The 17,909-nt window shown below is 34.4% G+C and overlaps 1 protein-coding gene and 1 long non-coding RNA gene across 2 annotated transcripts in view; both read right to left on the bottom strand.

Moving 5' to 3' along the window:
* LOC127701234 (coiled-coil domain-containing protein 149-like) overlaps positions 1-17,909 on the bottom strand; it is a 312,275-nt gene that overhangs the window by 43,810 nt on the left and 250,556 nt on the right. The window lies entirely within an intron of this gene.
* LOC127701251 (uncharacterized) lies at positions 10,886-15,448 on the bottom strand. Its single transcript, XR_007981954.1, has 2 exons — positions 15,336-15,448; positions 10,886-11,353 (listed from the first exon to the last, which is right to left on the bottom strand). It is a non-coding gene; the product is annotated as an uncharacterized LOC127701251 (long non-coding RNA).

Consider the following 17,909-nt stretch of genomic DNA (forward strand, 5'->3'; position numbering starts at 1 on the left):
AGAAGAGCTGCTCCTTCCGATCTCACAGAAAGGGACCTTGTCATAGAACCCGAGGTACTGACTGAAACTACTAATCAAAGAGGGCGAAAACGAGTCCGAAACAATGGGCTAAGTACAACAACTGCTCCTGTGATGAATAGTGCAAGTACAACAGCACAGCCAACAGCCAACAGCGGATGAAATAGCTGCAGCAATGATCACTCGGTTGAGGGGAGCTGGTTTACACTCAACCGACAGCAGTGGAGTCAGAATATCAGATGATAGATTGTCAAGTGTGTGTGGTATACGTTCTAGTGCAATGCAGGAAGTGGTCTCAGGCACTGATTATCAAACAGAGAGACAGAATACATTGCCGTCTTCATCCACAAACGCTGTCCACTGCTCATTGGTACCACCAGTGAGTTCAGACCTATCAGTTGCAGGATACTTCAAAACCAATAGTCCAACAACACAAGAAGACCAATCATTAGGTATTGACAATTCTGTTATAGGGCGGACAGCCAGTTACTAATTAAGAAATACTTTGCTCTTGCTTGGGCTTTACTGTCAGCGAAAAAAATCAGAAAAGACATTTTGTCTGATAGTTATGTGCATTTTATCACCCTTTCTACAAATTTTAATGAAGATGAAGACGACGATGTTCTTTTTAGATCGAGCGCAGTTAAAATTTCTACTTACGCTAAACTAAAGCAGTTATTGACAATCCATCAGTGGACTGCAGCCTTTTATATTTATATGTCTATATATATTATGTAAACCATCCAGAACATATTTTAAGCCTTATCAAATATGCATATAATGTTAGGGCAATGTCAAAATAATTTGGGTTTAACATGGCAAAATCATATGATGAAACATTAAGAAAGGTACGCAGAGTAATGAAATTTGATTGGGCAGTTGTAAATGATGATCTTTGGGGGACAGCCTTTTATGATCATTTCAATCATGCAAATACCAATCATGCATCAAATTACAAATCTAATAAACAAAGTGGAGGTCCTCCCTTTCAACGGCGTGTTCAGCAACAAAGCAGTCAATTCCCACCTGGTTACTGCTGGACCTACTGTATAACAGGTGGCCGTTCCAGCGACAACTGCAAACATAAGCACCCATGTGTGCAATGTGGTAAAAAACATGCCACAGTCTCATGTAAAGAATGGCTTACAACCCACAAGTCTACCAACACCAATAAAAGTAAATAAATTGAACATTTTCCTCAAGGGTTATGACAGAGAAATGAAATTCAAATTAATTCTGGGTTTTACATTTGGCTTTAAAATAAATTCATTGCTTAATAAAAAAGATAACAAATTTCCTTCCAACCATAACAGCGCAAGGGAAAATTCTGAGGTGGTCACTCTCAAATTAAATAAGGAAATTATGATAAGCAGTATAAGAGGACCTTTTAATGAACCACCCTTTGAAAATTTATTTGTTCTCCTTTGGGTCTGGTCCCTAAAAGAGAAAGTGGGTCTTTCCGCTTAATTCATGACCTATCTTTTCCAAAAGGAGACTCTGTCAATTTTGGACACCACCTGAATACACTTCAGTCTCATATCAAAATATTGAAACTGTCATAGAACTTGTCCAAGAACATGGTTTCAACTGTGAAATGAGTAAGGCCGATATTGAGGATGCGTTCCGTTTAATTCCTGTGCATTTTTCAGAATATCATTTATTAGGCTTTAAATGGGAGGGTAAATTTTATCATGATGCAGCCCTCCCCATGGGGGCGTCGTCTTCGTGCCAACTGTTTGAAAATTTTTCCTCTGCTCTTCAGTGGCAAATTTCAAATTAGAGGTGTTTCACATTTGCTAGATGAATTCTTTTTTGTAGGGGAAGCAAATACAAACAAGTGTTCTGTAGCACTTAACACATTTTTAACTTTATCAGAAACTGTGGGTGTTCCTATAAAAGATGAGAAAACTCAATTACCTACAACATGCATAACAATTTATGGCATTGAGATTAATTCAAGGGCTATGGTAGCTCGATAACCAAAGGATAAAATAGCCAAAATTTTGGGTCTGCTTAGCATATTAAAGGTAAAATGAAAGTAATTCTTCGAGAATTGCAGTCTCTTTTAGGTTTATTGAATTTTGCCTGTAGTGTTGTAGTTCCAGGAAGAGCATTTCTGAGAAGGTTATTTGATCTAACAATTGGCAATACATGTCCCCACTATAGAATTACACTAAATTCAGAAGCGAAGCGAGAGCCGATTTGAGGGCATGGTTTGATTTTATATCTAATTACAATGGGAAGTCTTGTTTTTTGTTTCAAAAATGGGTGTCTTCAGAATCATTGAAATTGTATTCAGATGCAGCTGGAGTACATGGGGGATATGCTGCTGTTTTTGGCAGTACATGGTTTGCGGGAGAATGGCCTCAAAATATGCTTTAATTACACATTACAATAAATGAGTTGTTTCCTATTGTTCTTGCTGTGGAAATATGGGGGCATTCATTGTCAAATCATAATGTATTGTTTTTGACTGATAATCAGGCTGTTGCTGATATTATCAATAAAACTTCATCACGAGATAAAATTTTAATGAAATTGGTCCGCAGACTAGTTTTGGCATCACTAAAGTTTAAAATTCATTTTAGAGCAAAGCACATTGCGGGTAAGACAAATGTAGTCTGAATCTATGACGAGAAAATTATTGCAAGCTTCACTATCATCTGCAATAAGAGCATCTCATAATAGGATGTTAAAAGCATACGAACAACTTTGTAAGGAACATTTTCCTTTATCACAGGCATATCCATCTACACACATGATGGTATCTCATTTTATTAGTTTTCTCTTCTTGCAAAATTATAAACCATCTACAATAGCATCTTATGTTTCTGCTATAAGTTATGTTCACAAGTTAAAATGTTTTGCCTGATCCTACAAATTCCTTTTTAATAAAAAAGATTATCAAGGGTGCACAAAATTTGAGAGAGTTCCTGTGACAATAGATTGCCCATTACAAAAGAGATATTATCAAAATTATTGTTAGCCTGTTCCCAGATTATACAGGGTCAGTTCAATCAGTTTTTATTAAAGGCTATGATGTCCATGGCATTCCATTGTTTCCTCAGGATAGGAGAAATTGCTGTTAAAAACAAAAATGAAAATTACAAAGTTTTACAGTTTTCAGACATTACTATGGGATATAAAAATCAGGTCCCAATAAACATGACTGTCATAATAACATTCTATAAACATAGCGACTTGCGTCCCAAGACTATTTTAATTACTCGGAATTTTGGTAATATGTTTTGCCCTGTAAAAACTATGATGAATTATATAGAGGTGGCAAAACATAAGTCGGGTCCCCTTTTTCAATTCCTGTGTTGTACACCAGTATCATACACTTACTTTAATTCCTCTTTGAAGTCCCTATTATTTTTCATAGGTTTAAGCCCAGAGCTTTACAAAGGTCATAGTTTCAGAATAGGTGCTGCAACAAGCGAAGAAGCCAAAGGCACATCTTTATCTGTTATACAACAAATGGGCAGATGGAAATCAAATGCATTGCAAAATTACATTAGAATGAATAATTTTTAAGTATGATTTGGCAGAGGTCAACAGGGCTTGCTCTGCCAAATAAAGTATATGTTTCCTTTGTCTTTTAATTGCATCATTGCATTTATTTGGAGTAGACATTTATGTCCATATGGATAGAGGTCAACAGGGCTTGCTCCATCCATTTTTTAACATTGTTTGCAAAATTGCATGTACATATTGTTGTATTGCATTTTATATGTTTTTGCTCAACTTTTATCTATAAATATGTATATTTTGTCTTTGATTAAATTGTTACACTCTGTGTACCTTACACATATAAGTTACTTCAATATTGGTAATAGGTTGAACCAACATCAAGTTTAAAGATTTAAATTCAAACAGTATGACATGGGAATGTAAGGTCAAAAGGGTTTGCTTTACATTGGCATGTCTACATGCCTAACAGTTAAGGTAGAGGTCAACAGGGCTTGCTCTGCCTAATTAGGTCTTTCCACTTTTCTGTGGAAAGACCTATTGTATTTGTTCTGATTATTATTATTTTTTTTTTCTTCTTCCTCCAAACCCTTTTCTAGCGGTATAAAGTTGTTTCGCAAGATGTCGCTTAGATATTTTGGATATTGTATCGAACAGTTATTGCGCTTTTAAAAACTCATCTTGTTAAGGCGAAGGCTTGTTATTGTAAGAGTTATCTCCCCAAACACTGTTTTTCTTGTTAGTGTATCTCCTCCGTAACCAAAAAAGATAACGACAAAATTCTTTTTCATATTTGTTCGTTACATCCTAAGGAATTTTTGGCTGATTTTGATCGAAGCGATCCGGTGAAATTTTATAGGAGTTATCTACCTTTATCATATAAATTTGTGGTAAAGTTTTTGTAACTCATAGACCCTAAGCCGTGTAAACCTATAGTCTTTTTATTTGAGGTCTTGGATCCTAACTTAGAAAATCAGGTCAAGGTCAAAGGTCAAGGTCTTGTTCTGAATTTTGTCTTTGGCTTGTTTTGCATTTTCTCTGATATTTTTAACGTTATATATAAAAGAACTAGTGCAAAATGATTGTTCTATTGTGATGAAGATATGATACATTTAGTCTGAGACAATCCAGTGACATCTTATTGGAGTTATTGCCCCTGAAATGTTTTATTTTAAGGTAAATTGATTTTTTCTTCAGATTGGTACATGATAAAGCCATAAGATCTTTTGCAAAATGTTGGGTGACATATGACCTTGAAAAACGTCAACCGAAAGTGACCGTGAGTGAACCGGAAGTAGTAATTTTTGCACTTATTTCATGTAAAAGTACAAAGAAACCTTATATTTTTTGAATGGTCATACATTAACCTATTATTTGAGACCGGAAGTGACATTCTATAAACCGGAAGTAGCATAGTATGTCCCTTAATAAAGGCATAAGTATATACAAACTATATACTTTCGGAATCAGTGTGAATAAAGCTATCATATGAGACCGGGGGTGACATTTTCTAAACCGGAAGTTGGCAATTATCTCCCTTATTTCAGGCAAAAGTATATAGAAACCATATGTTTATTGAATCAGTATGAAGAAACCTATGATTGGACGCCAATAGTAGCTTTGAGTAAACCAGAAGTAGCTTCTTATCAATTATTTAGAAAATTGATGTAGAAAGACCTTCAATTGTTCTCTGAACAATTGGTTTTTAATTTTTAAATGTTATCATATTTTTGATTCTGAATAATATGTAATTTTTCTGAATTTTTCATTTTGTCATAAAAATAGTCTCCAAGGATGTCTCGGGTGGCGGTCTCCCCAACTCAGGGACTTGGGGATTGTGGCGGTATTTATTCCTCACCCTTGCAATTGTTGTCATTTATTCGGTTTTTTTTATGACATAATTGTCCATAACTGTCAGTTGTATAATTCTTTTATGATATTCTGAATAAATGACCTTTTTCAAAAATCTTCATAAAAAATATTATTTCAGGGACAATAAATCGAAATTGTGCTGTCCAATTCGTCTGAAAATTTCTTCACTTATAGATCTTGACCAGCTGATCATTTTCATCCCATGTCAGTTTTTCTCTTAGTATTTAAGATTTGAGATAAAAGTCAAAAACTACATTTTACCCCTATGTTCTATTTTTAGCCATGGTAGAAAAGTTTGTTGACTGACCAGGATAAGAGGAAAAGAAGTTTGAAATTAACCACGACAGACGATGACAACAGATGCCAAGTGATGGCAATAGCTCACATGGCCCTGTGGCCTCAGAGAAACACTCACAAACAAAAGAATTCCTACCTAAGTAATTCAGCTTACAATCTTCACGTGAGGATGAACCTGTATGCTCAACAATATGCATACTGGGGGTTGAGACTATGCGTTCCCTTGCCATGCAACATTATAAAAGGCTAGGAAGGGGTTGGTGGTGGTTATTAAATTGAAGAACTGTTCTGTAAAACTTATCAAATTAGTTCAGACCAAGGAGGTTACATTAGAAGGAGAGTGCAGGAAAGACGATAATAACACTTAAAATGTTATGGCCTTTTCTGTAAGTGGTTGTAAATTAGTTTAGATTGATTCGGTCGCAGAGGGAAACTGTGTCCTAATTAGACATCTGAGTAGGAATAAAAACACCCAAAGTGTTATAAACCGACCAATATTTTACACAAGAGTGCACACGCTGAAATGTCTCGCCTGTTTTACTGACCATTGATTTTATGTTGAAAGTCTTAAACGATAAAGGTTTTACTAAAAGCAACACAGAAATTGAGGTCAGATAAATCCTGTCAGACAGACATATACACCTTACAATTTTCTTATACACAAAATATAGTTCACCTATTGCTTATGATATTTGAAAAACAGACCAAAACAAAAAAAACATAACATTGACCAATGAACCATGAAAATGAGGTCAAGGTCAGATCATACCTGCCAGACAGACATGTACACCTAACAATCATTCCATACACCAAATATAGTTGACCTACTGCTTAAGGTACTTGAAAAACAGACCAAAACACAAAAAATAACATTGACCAATGAACCATGAAAATGAGGTCAAGGTCAGATGATACCTGCCAGACAGATATGTACACCTTACAATCATTCCTTAACCAAATATAGTTGACCTATTGTTTATAGTACTTGAAAAACAGACCAAAACACAAAAACTTAACATTGACCAATGAACCATGAAAATGAGGTCAAGGTCAGATAATACTTGCCAGACAGACATGTACACCTTACAATCATTCCATACACCAAATATAGTTGACCTATTGCTTATAGTACTTGAAAAACAGACCAAAACACAAAAACTTAACATTGACCAATGAACCATGAAAATTAGGTAAAGGTCAAATGAAACCTGCAAGACTGACATGTACCCATTACAGTCATTCCATACACTACATATAGTTGACCTACTGCATATAGTATTTGAGAAACGGACCTAATCACGTAACTTTAACCTTGATCACTGATATATGAAATGAGGTCGAGGTCGGGTGAACCCTGTCTGACGGACATGTAGACGGTGGAAGGAATCCATAAACCAAATATAGTAATCCTATTACTCATAATAAGTGAGAAATTCACATGACAAAAAAAATCAATTTTTTTTCAAACAGTCGCTGAACCAGGAAAATGAGGTCAAGGACAATAGCAATATGACAGACGGAAACTTCGTAACATAAGGTATCTGCATACAAGATATAATGCATCCGAGTCGTCTATCTTCTGAAATATAAGGTTTTATACAAATGGTTTACGCAGCCACCGCCGGATAGTAATACCTATTTCTCGCATACTGAGACTTTCGTCGCAGGCGAAACAAAAATAAGCATGTGATCCTGGCTCAATTCGCGACAGTAGACTTACTTGCGTGAAGTAGAGGTTTGGCTAGGATCCCAACTGACTGTTATAAGATACACACCAGATGTTTTCCGTTTTACATATTTCAGTCATATTTGATCATGGCCGATGATTTATTTATTAGCTATGCATAAGTGTTGGAGCTTGAAAAAGAATTTGATCTAGAACTATTCTGCATCTGCAAGACTAATGACAAGTCCAACCAGTTTTGCTGCGTAATTGATGACTGTGGAATTAAATAAATAACATTTCCTTTATAAAACATTTGTAAAAAGTGCTGGAAAAATTTCCATTATTAGTGAATGGACATGCTTTTCCTGTTGTGGTTTCTCTGTTAACAAATTGATGTCTTTTCCATTTTTTAATGAATATTTCACCCATTGCCTGAATATACAGTTGATTAGAAAAAGACAGCTGGTTATTACACAAATGGATCTACACATACCATGTGTGTTATCGAAAAAAAATCACATTAGTTAGGTACTAATCTACATGATCCTAGTATTAATGTACATGTACAAAATGAATGTGTATATTTTCTGACACCTGATCGTGTTATTAGGCCAATGTAGTACTGGCTGCTATTAACAAAATTTAAATTATACAGAATATAACGAGGAACTGATTTGGCCTGGCCACAGTGAGGACTTAAAAAAAATGTTATCATATTTGTTCAATTTTTTTTTTATTCCTTTGCATTTAGTGAGGGCACACCAATTAGAAGGAACCACGTGTATAATATTGAAAATTAAAAAGAAATAATAAAGAAATATACTAATTTTGCACATAAATGATATAATCATAATAGGGAATGTGCATATAAGGGACATAACTCAAGAACAGTACAAGTAACGCTATCCAAATTCGTACTTGATCTGAGTTTTGTGGTAATAAGCATTGTGTATAAGTTTCATAACATTTGGTTGAGGAAAACTTAAGTAAGGGAACAGAAACGAAAATTTCAGCATATTTTGCATTTGTTAAGGGGCACTCTAAAAAGGCAATAGTGATGCCAGCCAAATTCAAACTTGATCTGTGTTTTGTGGTAATAAGCATTGTGTATAAGTTTCATAATATTTGGTTGAGGCAAACTTTAGTAAGAGAACGGAAACCAATTTCGGGACGTACGGATGTACAGACGGACAAGGGTAAAACTTAATGCCCCCTCCACTACGGCGGGGGCATAAGAAGCGCCTATGTCCTGATGTCTACAGCATTACACACTCAGAAAGACAGGTTGGCCGCCCCCAAACATGATTAACCACGGCACATAGTGTATTTGTTCCTGTCCCAAGTCAGGAGCCTGTAATTTAATGGTTGTCGTTTGTGGCTGTATATCATATTCGTTTTTCATTTATTGTTTTGTACATAACTAGTTAGTTTTCTCATTTGAATTGTTTTACATTTGTAATTTCTCTTATTTTCCTTTTTGCCTTTTACAGCTTGCTATGGAGTATGGGTTTGGCTCGTTATAGAAGGCTGCAAGGTAACCTATAGTTGCCAACTTCTACGTCATTTGATCTCTGAAAGAGAGTTGTCTTATAGGTAGTCATACCATATTCAACTGTTCAGCTTAACGATAGTACCTCACATATTTGTCAATTTCTATGATTCATTGTATAAACGGCTATTTTTGTTTTCCAGGAGCCTACACGGGAAATGAAAATCTACCAGTAAGCACCTATGCTCATAAATACCTCAGAAAAAACTTTTTGGTGGTTTGATAATTTTCTCTCTCTTTCAATTATGGTTAAATATCCAAAATCTAAATACACGGTTGGAATCAGCATATCAAAGAGCCCAAGAATTTAATTGTTGATGAAATCAAACAAAGGCTTAATTTTGGACCCTTTGGACCTCAATGTGGACCAATTAAATAACAGTGCTAGAAATCCAAAATCTCAATACGAGGTTAGATTCAGCATATCCAAGAACCCCATATATACAATTTTTGTTGAAATCAAACAGGTTACTTTTGGACCCCGATTTGGACAGATTCAGCATATACAAGTACACCATGAATTTAATAGTTTATTTATTAATGGACAATATAATGTTAGTTTTTCAAGGGGTTCGCTTCATCAAAAAAAATATATATATAGCATTCTGAATATTAATTTATACAGAATAACAATCAAACCTACCACGAAGTTCTTCAAAAAATTTACCAAAAAAATTAAAAAAACTATTTCCAAAATTTCATTCCTCATTAATACAGTCCTACAAAATCACATCAAATGATGGATTGAAAATTAGCTTATCAGCCTTGCCACTTAGAAAACACAAAATTTTCAAATAAATTTGTCACTCCAATTATAAGTGTGTTAGTTGATGAATACCACTTGTTTTGTTTTCTTGATAATAGGTGGTAATTGCTGCATGAATGAATTTATAGTAAATACACAACACTTATAGATATAAGAAGATGTGGTATACTTATCCATATTCATAAATGTGAATATTTAGTTAATTACAAATGTAAATATGCAATACAAATTGTGTGAAGTTTTTATACGAAGCAAAAGTAAAAATTTCCATTTGTTTTTAATAATAATAATAATTATTTTATTAAAGAGGGTTATGCAGTTAGCTGTAAAACTAAACTTCCCTGAGGCCCCCGTGAAATACATTGAAATATAACAAACAAAGAATTACAAAATAAATATAACAAACATAGAATTACAAAATAAATATAACAAAGAATTACAAAATAAATATATAAAAACAAAGAATTACAAAATATTCAAACAAAATACACACATTAGCTAATGTGTAGGGAAATAATATATCAAAAACTTTCCTTCATTCATTTTAATATTTAATTTCCACAATTAGTTATAAAAATGTTAAAATAAACAAAATTTCAATTAACTTCATTGTTCCTGTCCAGGTAATATCAAAAACTGGACACAATCATCTCTACATAACAAATTTACAGCGCTATTTAACCATTTTATAATTGAGAGAGGATATGAAACTTTCATTCTTAAGGATTAAGATTAAGACTGAATACAAAGTCTTTAAAAATCTACAAAAGTTACATTTATACATAATTTCTTCGCTAAAATCAGATTGATTTGATGCTATATCTATTTTTAACTATGACTCTAATTACAATTTCTATTAATTGTACAATACATCTCTGAATATGGATTCTGATTAAATATTTGATATAGCATAGTTTCTAACACAGAATGAATGTGGTCTAAGTACTTAAATAATTAAACATTGGACATTTACCAATTATGATCCAATATCCAAATTCTTAATACATGGTTGGAATCAGCATATCAAAGAACACCAAGAATTCAATTTTTGAAGAAATCAAACAAAGTTAAATTTCGGACCCTTTGGAGCAATTCTAAAACGGGACACAAAATCCAAAATCTAAAAACACGGTTAGATTCAGCATATCAAAGAACCCCATGTATTCAATTTTTGTTGAAATCAAACAATGTTTAATTTTGGACCAACTTGAATACTGTGCCCAATATCAAACAAGAGTGCACACGCTGAAATGTCTCGCCTTCTTTACTAATCATTGATATTATGTTGATAGTCCTAAATATAAAGCTTTATTACAACTGTCACATAAACTTAACATTAACCAAGTAAACTAAACATTGACCAATGAACCATGAAAATGAGGTCAAGGTCAGATGAACCATGCTAGGCAGGCATGTACAGCTAACAATTCTTCCATACAACAAATATAGTTGACCTATTGCTTATAGTTTAAGAAAAACAGACCAAAACACAAAAACTTAACTTTGACCACTGAACCATGAAAATGAGGTCAAGGTCAGATGACACCTGCCAGCTAGACATGTACACCTTACAATCATTCCATACACCAAATATAGTAGACCTATGGCATACAGTATAAGAAAAACAGACCAAAACACAAAAAATTAACTATAACCACTGAACCATGAAAATGAGGTCAAGGTCAGATGACACCTGCCAGTTGGACATGTTCACCTTACAGTCCTTCCATACACCGAATATACTAGACCTATTGCTTATAGTATCTGAGATATGGACTTGACCACCAAAACTTAACCTTGTTCATTGATCCATGAAATGAGGTCGAGGTCAAGTGAAAACTGTCTGACGGGCATGAGGACCTTGCAAGGTACGCACATACCAAATATAGTTGAACTATTGCATATAGTATTAGAAAAAAAGACCAAAACTCAAAAACTTAACTTTGACCACTGAACCATGAAAATGAGGTCAAGGTCAGATGACACCTGCCCGCTAGACATGTACACCTTACAATCATTCCATACACCAAATATAGTAGACCTATGGCATACAGTATAAGAAAACCAGACCAAAACACAAAAACTTAACTATAACCATTGAACCATGAAAATGAGGTCAAGGTCAGATGACACCTGCCAGTTGGACATGTACACCTTACAGTCCTTCCATACACCGAATATACTAGACCTATTGCTTATAGTATCTGAGATATGGACTTAACCACCAAAACCTAACCTTGTTCACTGATCCATGAAATGAGGTCGAGGTCAAGTGAAAACTGTCTGACGGGCATGAGGACCTTACAAGGTACGCACATACCAAATATAGTTATCCTATTACTTATAATAAGAGAGAATCTAACATTACAAAATATCTTAACTTTTTTTTCAAGTAGTCACTGAACCATGAAAATAAGGTCAAGGACATTGGACATGTGACTGACGGAAACTTCGCAACATGAGGCATCCATATACAAAGTATGAAGCATCCAGACCTTCCACCTTCTAAAATATAAAGCTTTTAAGAAGTTAGCTAACGCCGCCGCCGCCGTAGCCGCCGCCGGATCACTATCCCTATGTCGAGCTTTCTGCGACAAAAGTCGCAGGCTCGACAAAAACCTAATTATATGCTGAGATTCAGCATATCAAAGAACTCCAAGAATTCAAAAAAATCAAACTAAGTTTAATTTTGGATACTTTGGACCTTAATGTGGACCAATTTGAAAAACAGGATCAAAATCAACAACCTAAAACACTGTTAGATTGGGCACATCAAAGAACAACAATAGTTCAATTTTTTAATGAAATCAAAGTTTAATTTTGGACCCCAATTTGGACCAACTTTGTAAACCAGGCCTAAAATCAAAAATCTAAAACACTGTTAGATTGGGCATAACAAAGAAAACCAATAATTCAATTTTTGATGAAATCAAACAAAGTTTAATTTTGGACCCCAAAATCAAAAATCGTATTTTATAACGTTTATTAATATAACTCTCAGATACAGCATATCAAAGAACCCCCAATAATTCATCTTTTTTTTCGGAATCAAACAAAGTTTAATTTTGGACCATTTGGACCTTAATGTGGACCAATTTAAAGACAGGCCCCAACATTAAAAATCTAAATGCACAGTTATATTCAGCATTTCAAAGAACACCAATAATTTAATTTTTGATGAAATCAACCAAAGTTTCATTTTTGCCCTTTAGACCTTAATATGGTTAGATTCAGCATATTAAAGAACCCCAAGAATTCAAGACTTTGAATTAAAGGGGCATTAGCTGTCAAATTCATGTTCACCGATTTGACTCAAATTTTCATGTTTGATTTATAACTTACTAAAACGTATATCCAAATTACAAAAAAGTTTAAAATAAACAATTAACAATGCATAGACTCGATAATATGTATCAGCATTTCGAGTGTATTTTTGTCTAGACGTCATCTAATTAACCATCGAGATGACCTCCAAAGACTGCCGACCGTCACAAACCCGATATAAACATAAACAGATAGCGGCCACGTCCAATTGGATTTTTCTATGTCTGTTTGAATTCATATTATAGGTTAAAAAGTATGTTTATCATCGTTTGTACCTGAATAATGATTTTTTGTGGATCGAATCAGTCAACCAAGTCGTTCATCCTTGTTTCACTTTCAATGTTGACATTCTTTCCTTTTAAAAGCTGAATCCATGCGTAACCCATCTCCAGTTAAGGGGTTTAATTGAAGGTCACACGAATAAGGATTCAATGAGGTCAAATTATTCACTTACAAGTGAATAATTCATCAGCGATGTTTCTTAGATTATTTTGACAAAATTGAACCAAACTGTCTGATAAAAGCGAATTATTATTTCACTATTTCACTTTCATTAATGATTGAACAAAAAAATAAACAGCTGCGCCATGAGCGCATGATATGCCCGTCGTTTTGTGTGTGAATATTTATGCAATAATCATAGATAGTTTCCGACATACGGCCTGACATGCGAAAACCCCCTTTTTTTACAAAAAACTCCAATATCTCTAAACTAAAATTTTGAATCAAAACCAAAAAGTATACAGATCTTAAGATTAATATAACTAAGAAGTGTGTAAAATTTTAAGCAATATTCATAAATCGTTTTTGAGATACGGCGCGACATGTGAAAAAAAACACACACCTGTTTTAGTTATTACGTCCCGTAACTCAAAAAGTTTTAATCTTATTTTCACCAAAAAGTATACAGATCGATTGACCATCATAAGAAACAACTATGTTAAGTTTCATGAAATTTGGATAAGTCATTCTCAAGTTACGGTGCGACATGTTTACGCCAAACAGACAGACGGACAGACGACATTTGTATACCATAATACGTCCCGTCAAAATTTTGACAGGCGTATAAAAATCTTTTTTTAATTTTTTCATATCTCGTAGCTAATGCCCCTTTAAACCCCATTGAAATTGGTCAAGAAATAAGCAATTTATAAAAAGTATTACAAAAATATTGTTTTTGGTCCCTTACTGTTAGGGTCATAACCACCAATCCCAACCTTCCTTTTATGATATAAAACCTTGTGGCACAATTAAATAACAATCCATAGACTTATACCCAAGTTATTGTCCAGAAACCAGAAAATCCTAGTTTGTTAACCCTTTTCCGCCCCTAATTCCTAAACGATTTGGGCCATGACCCCCAAAATCAATCCCAACCTTTCTTTTGAAGTATGGAGATAGAGATCCATACACTTATACACATGTTATTGTCCTGAAACAAGAAACATGCTTGTTTTTGGTCCCTTATTACTAAACAGCTACGACAATAACCCCCAAAATTCGCCCAACCTTCCCTTCCTATTGTGGAATGGAACCTTGTGCTAAAATTTCATAGAGATCCATAAACTTATTCTCAATTTATTGTCTGCGAACCAGAACAAGAGTGCACACGCTGAAATGTCTCGCCTTCTTTACTAATCATTGATATTATGTTGATAGTCCTAAATATAAAGCTTTATTACAACTGTCACATAAACTTAACATTAACCAAGTAAACTAAACATTGACCAATGAACCATGAAAATGAGGTCAAGGTCAGATGAACCATGCTAGGCAGGCATGTACAGCTAACAATTCTTCCATACAACAAATATAGTTGACCTATTGCTTATAGTTTAAGAACAGACGAAAACACAAAAACTTAACACTGAGCAATGAACCTTGAAAATGAGGTCAAGGTCAAATAAAACCTGCGTGACTGACATATAGATCATAAAATATTTCCATACACCAAATATAGTTGAACTATTGCATATAGTATTAGAAAAAAAGACCAAAACTCAAAAACTTAACTTTGACCACTGAACCATGAAAATGAGGTCAAGGTAAGATGACACCTGCCAGCTAGACATGTACACCTTACAATCATTCCATACACCAAATATAGCTGACCTACTGCATGCAGTATTAGAAAAACAGACCAAAACTCAAAAACTTAACTTTGACCACTGAACCATGAAAATGAGGTCAAGGTCAGATGACACCTGCCAGCTAGACATGTACACCTTACAATCATTCCATACACCAAATATAGTAGACCTATTGCATACAGTATAAGAAAAACAGACCAAAACACAAAAACTTAACTATAACCACTGAACCATGAAAATGAGGTCAAGGTCAGATGACACCTGCCAGTTGGACATGTACACCTTACAGTCCTTCCATACACCGAATATACTAGACCTATTGCTTATAGTATCTGAGATATGGACTTGACCACGAAAACTTAACCTTGTTCACTGATCCATGAAATGAGGTCGAGGTCAAGTGAAAACTGTCTGACGGTCATGAGGACCTTGCAAGGTACGCACATACCAAATATAGTTATCCTATTACTTATAATAAGAGAGAATTTAACATTACAAAAAATCTGAACTTTTTTTTCAAGTAGTCACTGAACCATGAAAATGAGGTCAAGGACATTGGACATGTGACTGACGGAAACTTCGTAACATGAGGCATCCATATACAAAGTATGAAGCATCCAGGTCTTCCATCTTCTAAAATATAAAGCTTTTAAGAAGTTAGCTAACGCCGCCGCCGCCGCCGCCGTAGCCGCCGCCGCCGCCGGATCGCTATCCCTATGTCGAGCTTTCTGCGACAAAAGTCGCAGGCTCGACAAAAATGCTTGTTTTTTGTCCCCTTTTAGCCCTTAATTACTAAATAGCTACGACAGTAACCCCCAAAATCATCCCAACCCTCCTATTGTGGTATGGAACCTTGTGCTAAAATTTCATAGAGATCCATACACTTTTACTCAAGTTATTGTCTGTGAACCAAAATGTCAAGGACAACAAGAAGAATGCTTGTTTTTGGCCCCTTTTTTACCCTTAAACACTAAACAGCTACAACAATAACCCCCAAAATAAATCCCAATCTTCCTATCGTGGTATGAAACCTTGTGCTAAAATTTCATAGAGATCCATACACTCTAATATATTCAAGTTATTGTCTGGGAACCAAAATGTTTTCGGACGACAAATGTTTTCGGAAGACGCCGCAGACATTGCCATAACATAATAAGAACGCAAAAATTTTGCGGTCGTATAAAAAATTGAAAAAAATCATGTACATACAAAATCTTGATTTCTGAACATGTATTTGCGGTCTTCTCAATCTATTCACATTCAATGTTTACATCGGGACAAGGTCCTTAATTTGATAAGTAACTAAATTTCAAAAGGGTTAATCTTTGCTTTATATCAATCGATTCCTTTCAAATTTTTTTCTCTGTACTTCTCTGATCTAACTGCATACATATACATATAATTGGCATGTTCCAGAGAGGTATACTGTGAGCTAGTAGAAAAATAAATTGAAGTTGGTACTCCAGAAATTTATGTGCACAGCAACATTTTAAACCAATTTTACACAAAGCTCCTATAGCCTTCTGTACTTGTTGTTTGCTACTTTAAGAAGGAAAAGATACATTATATGGAAATTTTTTTTTTATTTCAATTCATTTTATATTGTTACTATAATATAATTACCAAAACGTTTTGATGAAAATTGATAGGTAATATCATAGAAAATAGAGGAATATGTGAGCTCCTTTCGTTTCGGTGACCGGTTGTGACCGGAGCAAATATTTGTAATTGAAACGAAGAGAAATTTATCGAGAGGCAGCGAAAAGTTTGTTTCTCATGGCGTAATGCTGTAGATATATGAGCAAAGGCGCTTAGATTTTCACCTCACATGTTGGGAAATTGTGGGTTAAACCCTTAAAGGAATATGTAAGGTACTTTTATTACGGTGACCCATTGCGACCAGAGTGATCTTTTTTTTTTATTGAAACAGAGAGGAATTTACTGGCTTAATAACACGATAAAGTGTCAGAAAACTAACACTTGCATTTTGGACATTAATACTAGGATTGCCAGGCATGTAGATTGGTACCTATATTACACTTTTATATTTCAACAATACACATGTTATGTGTAGATTTTTTTTTCAATAACCAGACATCTTAATCAATACTTATTTCAGGCCATGCATGGTTGTAATATTCATTAAAAAAATGGAAAATACGTCAATTTGTTAATAAAGATACCACGACAAGAAAAGCGTATCTATTCTTTTATTTACAGACATTTTTCCTGCACATTTTAATACATGTTTTATGTTGTAAATATTAATTCCATATATATATACATCAGTTACAGAGCAATTCAGGTCAGTTGAAACGTTCGTCTTGCAGATGCAGATATTTCTAGATCAAATTCTTTTTCGAGCTCCAACAATTCGGCATCACTTATAAATAAATCATCAACCATGATCAAATAATGACTGAATTACCTCAAAAGTAAACATTCTGTGTGTATTTTTTAATAGCATGGGATCCTGGCTAAACCTCCACTTCTCGCAAGTAAGTCTTATATATATGCTGTCGAGAATTGAGCCATGATCTCAGGCTTATTTTGTAAAATCTCGGATGGTTTATAACACTTCGGGTGTTTTCGTTCTTACTCTGATGTGTAATTAGGACAAAGTTTCCCTCTGTGATCGAATCGGTCTCAACTAATTAACACCCACTTACAGAAAAGGCGGTAACATTATATGTGTAATTATCATCTTTCGTGCTCTCTCCTTCTCATACAACCTCCTTGTATTTACAAACTTTCAAGCACCTTTGAGTTAAAAATTTTATAAAAAAAAAGTTACATTAAATAATAAAAAGCTCCACTGGGGCGCAGCTAAATACGACCGCAGAGGTCGAATCCTGA

This window comes from Mytilus californianus, unplaced genomic scaffold (genome assembly GCF_021869535.1).
Source record: "Mytilus californianus isolate M0D057914Y unplaced genomic scaffold, xbMytCali1.0.p SCAF_5, whole genome shotgun sequence".
Taxonomy (NCBI): Eukaryota; Metazoa; Mollusca; class Bivalvia; order Mytilida; family Mytilidae; genus Mytilus; species Mytilus californianus.